Source organism: Astatotilapia calliptera, chromosome 11 (genome assembly GCF_964374335.1).
Source record: "Astatotilapia calliptera chromosome 11, fAstCal68.1, whole genome shotgun sequence".
NCBI classification, from domain to species: Eukaryota; Metazoa; Chordata; class Actinopteri; order Cichliformes; family Cichlidae; genus Astatotilapia; species Astatotilapia calliptera.
Genome location: NC_137432.1, coordinates 17,035,019 through 17,044,387, shown reverse-complemented (window position 1 = coordinate 17,044,387; position 9,369 = coordinate 17,035,019). Strand labels below are relative to the sequence as shown.

At 42.0% G+C, this 9,369-nt stretch overlaps 1 long non-coding RNA gene across 2 annotated transcripts in view; it reads right to left on the bottom strand.

Annotated features, from left to right (window-relative positions):
- Positions 1–5,037: 5,037 nt before the first annotated feature.
- The window catches only part of LOC145431776 (uncharacterized), a 32,716-nt gene continuing 28,384 nt past the window's right edge, over positions 5,038–9,369 (bottom strand). For both annotated transcript variants that reach the window (XR_013912073.1, XR_013912072.1), the window contains one exon: positions 5,038–5,410. This is a non-coding gene — a long non-coding RNA (uncharacterized LOC145431776). The remainder of the gene's footprint in view (positions 5,411–9,369) is intronic.

Here is a 9,369-nt window from a genome sequence, read left to right as displayed (position 1 = left end):
TTGTAAATCGTGTTTTTAAAAAGTAACTAAGTAACTAAGTAATTAATTACTTTTGAAAATAAGCAATCAGTAAAGTAACGGGATTACTTTTTTGGGGCAGTAATCAGTAATTAGTTACTGATTACTTTTTTCAAGTAACTTGACCAACACTGTTGGTCACCCTTTTGTTGCCCAGCCCTGACCCACTGAGGCATGGACTCAACTAAACCCCTAAAGGTTCACACACACTGCCTGCACCAACTTGCTTTCTTCCCACAGTGCATCCTGGTGTCACATGTTCCCTGGGTATGGTGGAGCCCATGCACCAGGCCATCTATGTGATGTACATAAAATGTGATTTCTCTGTTGTCCAGTTCTGATGCTCACATGCTCATTGTTGGTGCTCTTGGAGGTGTACAGGAGTGAACATGGACACCATGACTGGTCTGCAGCTATGAAGCCCCCCATAGACAAAAAACTGTGATGCACTGTGTATTCTGACACTTTTCTATCAGAGCCAGGATGAACTTTTTCTGAAATCTGAGCTACAGTAGCTTGTCTGTTGGATGAGACTACAAAGGCTAGCCTTCTCTCTATGTGTGTATCAACTTGGCTGTTGGATGAGCCTGTTGCTGGTTCACCACTGTTCCTTCTTTTAACCACTTTTGATAGATACTGACCACTGCAGACCAGAAACAGACACTCTGGCCCAGTCGTCTAGCCATCACAATCTGGCCCTTGTCAAACTTGCCCATTTTTTTTATATTCACTTGCGCCCTAAAATATCTCACTGACTAACAGGTGCCATGATGATGAAGAGATAATCAGTGTTATTCACTTCACTTGCCAAAGCGAGGAGTAGTTCCCATAGCCCAGCTTTTACACGCTGAAGGCAAACAGCATAGAAGGGTCTGACAGTGAGGAGTCCTCCTCACTGGCTGCATTCATTTTTATTTAGCAAAGACACAAGCTTGCAAGAAATGAGGAGAGACAAGGGCAAAGTATGGTGGCCCTGAGAGGCCAAACGGACTGCAACTTAAGAAAACACCAGCAATAAGAAAAACACTGCAAAAGCACACAAAACACAACGGAAATAGGAAAAATGACAACGGAAATAGGAAAAAACAGATTTCCAAAAGCACAACGGAAGTGTTTCTGGGGAGACAATAACCCGACGGACCAGTTGCAGGAACCAAAATATACTAAGAATTGCGCTGGGAGACACTTTAAAGAAGTGGAGGATCGATTGGTTTTGTGAGGAAAGAAAAGATGAGAGGTAAGTGTGTTAGTCTAACTATTAGCCTAAAAACCCGTCATCAGTATTATATGAATCATGATAAAACACACCCACCATGTTTTGGGTTCCTGCGACTGGCAACTAGCTATACAGTTGTTATGAAAGGGAAAACTGTCCATAGACGCTGGAACCATATTTTTTATTAGGTTGTAAAACATGTTTATTAATCCTGTAAAGTTCAGAATTTTAACATGGCAGTCTATGGGGACTTACTCTCTTTTTGATGCAGCGTCAAGTGGCCAGTGAAGGAACTGCAGTTTTTGGCACTTTCATCTTACTTTTCTATTTAGATTTTATGTTTTGTTTTGTTTTGTTTTGTTTTGATGTCCTCCGTCATTTACATCAACGTCAGGTTGGGCCTCCTCTTGATACCTCCAATGAACAGCTACGAAATACAAGTCCAATATGTGGAATCGACTTAAGCTCTTTTGTCTGCTTAATTTGTTACTGAATAACAAGGGAACCTGCCTCACCTGTCCATGAAACTGTTTAGCAGTTAACTGTCCAATTAAATTTGAGCTTCTAAAAATGGTTAACTGTAAATAAAATATATCTATAACTCCTGAACATTTAATGCAAAACTTTTGTTAGACCCCATGAATTAAAACTGAAACGCTGCACTCCAACCAAGTCTTGATTGTCTTGATTTAAAATTCACTGTGGTGTTGTGAATAAGAAACTTAGAAAAACTGTCCTTGTCCAAAAACATATAGACCTAGCTGTATATTCTCCCTTATGTAATGTCAGAAAGCCATATCTTTCACTTAGCTGTCACTTCAACTGCTCACCTCAAAGTTGACGCTAGTTTAACTCATGTACCCACTCTGTGTCACCAACAGTTATTCTACCTGTCATCACTACCAGTCACTGTTCATCCCTCGACTCCTTTTTTTTTTTTTGCCTGTGAAAAAAAAGGTGATTTATTAATTTGACACATTTAATTCATATTTTCAAATGTTGTATGGAGAGCATGTCATCAGTGTCGCATTTGAATGCTTGAACTTGCCCCATAAATCAGGAGAGAAATACTTTTCCTTCCTGCTTATGAGCAAAACTGCCTCCAGAGGCCAGCCAGATGAGTAAAGCAAAATGATCTATTACAGATTACCACTGAAGCATGTGATGCACACACCTCTACTTCACGGCTCATGAACACGGCACCCAGTGTGCATAGGTTATCTCCGACCAACAGTGCAGCATAATATCTGCCTGCACGTCTATTTTTACAGGCTCCTAGTGAGGACAAGGGGACTTTTTCTCCTTCCTTCTCCTCACTGCATGCCTGGATCTGCTTAATGCTGATGCGGCAAGTGACAATTACTTTTAAAAATACAAAGAAGCATTGTGCCCACCGAGGCAGCAAAGCAGAGAGTGAATTGGCTAATTAAATACATCCAACACTGAACCGTCAAGGGGTTCTCATTTCCTTTCTGCCATTTCTCCACAAGTGCAAATGAAGTAGGCTCTAAATAACCCATTTGTTTCAAGCCCGCTGAGCAGACGGAGCTACTCCACATTACTGGCTACTGCCGCTGTTTTGAACATGCCAACAGACACAGTCACCCAGAAGCCTTGAGGAATTCTCCGTCTTCCCCCCTCTTGATGATAGACAATAGAACTGTCAAATTAAAAGTTTTTTTTGGCCAGTACACCACCGTCTGTTGACACTGTGTGGCTCATTAGCCTTTTCAGGCAGTTATCCCATGAATAATATCAGCCTGAACAAAGGTCTACTACATATTCTGACTAATTAATTACATGTCCATGTTGGAGGGCTTTTTTTTTTTTAATGGTTGCTCTTCTTTTACGTGTGCAGTAGATTTAAGGAAGAAAAGAAGACGAGACTCAGCTGCAGCTGGCAAGGATTGTAATAAACTGACATTGTTGTGCATTGTTCCAGGTGCAAAATTTTCCTGTGGGATAGTTCTGGCTCTTTGCAGAGATATCACTGTCATTATTACAGCCCAACTGATATTACCATGCCCATAATATTCTTCTTCTTTTTTTTGCCTGTCCCATTGGGCACAGTATAATCAGAATTATTGTTATTATTGAAGGCCAAGAAAATGCCCAACAGATTTATTTTCCCATGTGGATAAGCACCCCTTCCGTGAGCACCCCCATTTCCTGGAATCCACCAAGAGCAGGGGGCCCAGGCCCATCCGGACTGGGGCCGATAGCAGCATCGCCAAGCCCCACAGAGCCCGGGGCAGCCCACATGACCCCACCGCTTTTTGTTTTCTTGGATGGGTTGGAGTCATGTGGCATCTTAGGATAATTTACTGACCAGTTTTACTGGAACGTTACTAAAACATTTTCAGAGATCAGCCTTGCTCTGTACGAGTGTTTCTGTGAGTAAGATCCACTTGATTCCCACCATTCCCCAGCAGAACATTGCACTATAACCACCTGTCACCAGGTTTTAATATAAACAATATCAAAATCAGCATTAGGGGTGGGGGGTAATGATACAGCAGTGTATCTAAATATTTTGCGTAGCAGTATTGTATGGGTGCAGGGACACCAAATATCAGTATTTTATGAAATAAACTGAAAACTCTGGGAATACTATGAACAAGAGGGCTCACCTCATGTGCCACTATCCTGAGATAACGTTAGCCAACACTGGACATGCTTAGCTTGACAAAGCAAACTCTTAAATCAGAGCAAGCTAACAGCTCAGTCACATGAGTAACTAAATGGTTGCCCAGAGCTTGAGGTTGTTGCACCTCAAGCTGTACTTTTGATATTAAGGCAACACAGAGATCGCGTGATAGGAACTGTCCTGCAAACAGTCACAGTCTGACTTGGACCGACTGCAATCAGTTTACAAATAATTGCTTTGCAGACAGATTGCCAATATGTTGCCATCAGTCTAAATGAGTCTTTATCAGTAAGGACATCTCCCAGGGGCTCAAGTCAATTAGCTGCCAGCTGACTGTATTCTGGTTATATTCATACAGAACAGGAAGGTTACTGACTGACACCGGTCACTTTGTATTATTCTGATACATCATTCGTCCCAATTTATGTCCTCAAAATGTAACATTTGAGGACTTAAATTGCAGTTTAGAAACTGTGATAAATTGGAATATTTCATTGCAGTACTCACATAATGTTAAAAGTCGCAATCATGTAGTATTTTGATAAGTTAATATCGTATTGTGGGGTGTAAAAATGAACTTTTCAAGTGCCAACCAATCAAATTTGGTTTATTAAAATGCTCCATTGGTGCTCCTGGCCAAACTAATCACCTTACAAAAATGTCCAGAGAAAGCAAAGTAGCTGCTTATGTGTCCTGTCCATAAAACTAAACCTGATTATTTCAGTAAGTAATCACTCTGTGGTAATTGAGTTAGTAAAGTTAGCAACAGGGAGCTAGCTGTGGTAGTGTGCCTTGTGAGTGATGGTGCATAGCATAAGCACATGATGTTTTTATGTGCAAATCTTTTATAATACATTTATGAACTTCTCTCAATATGTCCACACTCTGATGCTTTGATTATTTCAAGGGCGCCAGACTCACCGAGAAGCGATGTGACCAAAATAAATAAAATAAAATCATAGTAAAATGCTTCATAAACATCTTCAGGCGTTCTAGTGGTTTGGTTAGGCTGTGTTTTGCACAGCAGGGAATCAAAAACAATCATCCTAGCAAAGTCTTTTTTCAACCACTGGAAATGCTCGTATTGTCACGGCCGAGGCTGCCTCAAAGGTGAAAGGACTCAAATGCAGGACGCCGAACAGCATGTAAGTAGTTTTAGAGACGATGTTTATTTACTCAGTAAGTGTTCATAAACTGGAAAGTGAGGTTAACAAGTGCAAAGTGCCACAACTGAATCAAAGGGGTCTTAAGCAGCCTGGGCTAAGTAAGCAATCTGGTCTTGGTCAGTGGAAACAGCAGTTCCGGGGATTGGGCTGGAGGGAGAGTCAGACTAGGTCCAGGGAAAGGGTCAGAGTCACGCGGGTGGCCGGTGGTGACGTGGAGGGGTGAGTGGTCCGGGTGTGTGGTCCGAAATTCCTGGCGTGGAGGCAGGGAGGTGGTTCGGGTGAACAGCCTGTGGGACTGTCAGGTGGTCCAGTGTCCGGGTTGGAGCTCTTCGGCAGAGATTAGTGTTTGGCAGCTTGGTGTGGCTATGAGAGAAACACACAATGAGACAAGGTAATTCACAAAGCAAGTGCGAAATCACAGTGGTGGCCTGCACTAACTAGAGTTAGCTGAGAATCTGGCGAAGAGAGGTTAAGTGCGCTGGCCTTATGAGTCCCCGGCTAAATTACCCACAGGTGTGAGCAATCAGCAGAACACTGAGGCCCCTCCCAGGGGTGGAGATGCCGGCTCGGAGGGAGACACACTGGCACACACCCGGACCATGACACATATTTGCTAATTAGAAATAGAATTAGTTTTGCAAATATTCATCAGTAGTGAGCAAGAAAACAAATTAGCCTGATGATTACGATATATAAAAATGTAGTGCTGAATTTATCTAGAAGGGCTCATTGGCTATAGCTGTCCAGACACTTCACTGAAAATAAAAAATATCAACCTCAGGCTGGTGCTAGAGAAGAAGTCTGGGATCACTAATTAAGATGAAGATTCACAGTCTCAGAATTATGTGTTTGTCTTCCGTTTTGAGGTAATCTATCTGGATATTGACCTGTTACTAGATAAGTGAAAATGTTGACCTGACAGTGGGACTAAATAAAAGTTAGAGGCTCATCAAAGTCATTGATGTTCTTAGACTGGGACTGAGAAGTAGAAATTAATACATTTCTTCGTCCAGAACTGCTTCACCCGTCCGGAATAAATGTCCAGTAAATTGACACGTGACATCACACGTGTGGAATCATCAGGTCTGCAAACACCACAGTATGAATTTCAAATTGGATTTTCCAGGTCTGTGCCTCTGCTAATGGGTGTTGATATTATTTTCGGATTAAGCGAGACAGCGATGTGTGAGATTAGAGTATGACCAGTGTAAAAAGAAAGAGATCCCTTTGGGAGAGTTCAAGCCATAAAGCTTGTCTCATCTCTGAGGGGCAATGAGGCATTAGATTGAGTTCCCGTTTTAGTCACCCAGTCCTAATGGGTCATCTATCCTGAGAATCTTGGAGTTGTTCTGCCAAAGAGGAATCACACAAGCTTTGCTTCTCCTCTCTCTCTCTTTTTTGTCTGAGTCACTGTGAAGGTGACCAAGTAAAGAGAAAAACATCTTGAAACAGTCAAGTGATGTCCATCTGTAGTTTTCATAGGATTCCAATGGGATGGTGACAGATTGTTATTGGATTTGAAAATATTGCACTAATACAGAATTTGACCCTACATCACCCACTGGATCATTCATCCTCTACTGCAGAAGGCAGTACCATTTAACTGCGAACTTAGACTCATATCCACCGATCAAGCATAAAATTATGACCATGGACACTCGAGGTGAATAACACTGACTATCTCTTCATCGTGGCACCTTTAAGAAGGTGGGCTATGTTATGGAGCAAGTGAATATTTAGTCCTTAAAGCTAAAGAATTAGAAACAGAAAAAATGGGCAAGTGTGAGGAGTTCAGAACTGCAGCTCTTGTGGGGTGTTCCCAGTCTGCAGTGGTCAAAATCTACCAAAAGCGGTCCAAGGAAGGAACAGTAACAACAATAACATGGTCATGGCTGGCCAAGGCTCATTGATGCATGTGGTCCCAAAGGCCCATGTGGTCTCATTTAACAGACAGCCGACTGCAGTTCAAAATGCCGAAAAGAAAAAGTTAATCCTGGTTTGGACAGAACAGAATATACAGTGCTTTTCTCTGCATAGCTGCAGAGCAGTCAGGGTGAATATGGTGACCCCTGTTTACCGCTGAAAGCACCAACGGTGAGCTAGTGAACATCGGAACTGAACGGAGGACCAATGGAAGAAGGTGTCCTGCTCTAATGAATCACATTTTCTTACATGGATGGCTGGGTGCATGTGTTGCTTACCTGGGGAACACCCAGCATCAGAATGCATTATTGGAAGAAGGCAAGCTGGCTGAGGCAGTGTGATATTTTGGCAATGTTCTGCTGGAAAACCTTGAATTCTCCCAACCATGTGGATGTTAGTTTAGACCCTTACATAGAAACGATATTCTCTGGTGGCCGTGGCCTCTTTTAGCAGGATAATGTGTTTGACGACCACAATAACAACACTTTATTTCTTTATAATGTACTAGGAAAATGGGAAATATGTGCAGCAGTTTATCGAAACATGCACAAACACACATGGATATACAGTATACATTATGACTATCTTTATTTTCTTCAACACAGCCTGAACTGTGTTAGGTAGCTTTCTTATATAAGTAGTCTTCAGGATTAGTACTTCTGAATGCCATAGCACATGTTAGTGTGGTGTTTAATCTTCCTCATATGCTACAATGAGGCTGAATTTACTTATTTGAGTAAAATGTCAGCTATAGCTGTTTAACTTCTGTGACATTTTTCCAGTATTTTTGGTTTCTAACTAAATACCTGCAAGACTTTAAGTCTTAGCTCATACATTTGTGTTAGTATCTTAGCATGCTAATTCATAGTTCTCAAAAAAATTACCGTCACTGTGAGCATGTCAGTAATCTTATGTTAGTGTTCCAAACACTGCTGCACTTAAGTAATGACCACAAAGAGCCACTGGCATAACTGTCGTTTCTTAGTCGTTTCTGTGATCCTAATTTCAAAGTCAAACTGTCTTTCCCTCTGGCTTTCCTGACCCCATTCATATAAACCACCCAACCTTTGCATCCATACATCTCCCTCTGCAACTTCCCCATCTCTGTGATCTAATCAAACCTTGGGTCATATCCATGACTCTTCAGGGGCTCATTAGTTTGTCCATCGGTCTCAACAAGCTTCAGTGCTAACCTTGGAGCAAGCCTACACCAAGCCTTAAAGCAGGCTAAGGCCACAAAGTCAACATGCTCCCGGGGAAGAAGGATGCAGCTGCTTCAGCAAGCATAAAAAAACCCCCATCTCAAAACAGACAAACAGAAAGCACTTTTAGAAGTTATAATGCTTGTGACAGCGCAATGACAAACGGAAACGTGCTTACTGTCATGAGCAGTGGGTCCAGAGTGAGAATACAGTGGTGAGAATGACGCTTGTCAAATGCATCAGCAATATTTCAGTTGTTGGGGTTCCAGGATACACATTGATATTCAGCCATAATGCAAAACCTCATTTCTAACTTTGGAAAGAAAGTGAGGTGGTAGGTGGGCAGACAGATACAGATTGAGCTGAAAGCTGTGGTGTGACAGGCAGAAGACATTTTGAGCTGACAGCTGGCAGAGGAGATGGAAGCCCTGCTGGAAGTGGGGTGTTAGGATGCTGCTTCTGCTGCCGCTGCAGCTTGATATCTCCTCCAGCCCGAGGGAAGATAAATCGTCTGTTGCTTCTCAGTTTGGAGACAGAGGAGCTTTTGCCTCACTGTCGGGGGCAAAATGCTTATCAGTGGTTATGTTCAGATGTATTATGGTAAAATAAGCAGTTAAGTTTCCTGTTGCTGCTAATCTGCACTCCAGGGGTAGATGCACAGTGTGCTCTAAAATCCCAATTCAAAAGGAACGAGTTTGTTTACCAGGTAGAAACAGGGCATAAAATCAAGGGTTCACACAAATGAAAACGAAACATGACTATTTTTAGAGGTTGCTCCTGGATGTCGATGGAGTTTAGTTCCAGACCACATTTGGCTGATAATAGACTTCTGGTCTTAAATGAACTCATTCTTGTATTTAGTAAAGATGAGCATGAGAATGATAGCTACGTGAACTGGTGGGAGGACCTGAACAAAGGAGGTGCAGAACAGAAAGAAACAGAGGGAGGGACAATAATGACAGAACAATCTGTCAGACTTAAAACGTTCCAATCTGCCCACAAATTTGATCTTGTCTTTTTATTCATGATAGACAACAAATAAGTAGGGAATTTTTCTGGGATGTTGGGATCAAAACAGAAAGCTTTGCAAAGGTTTGCCTCACATAACTGTGTTCAAGTGAACTGTCCTTATAGTAAGCTACCAACTATCTCAACTTTTTCCTTGTCCATAAGCGAGGAAAAAATGACCATATTTTG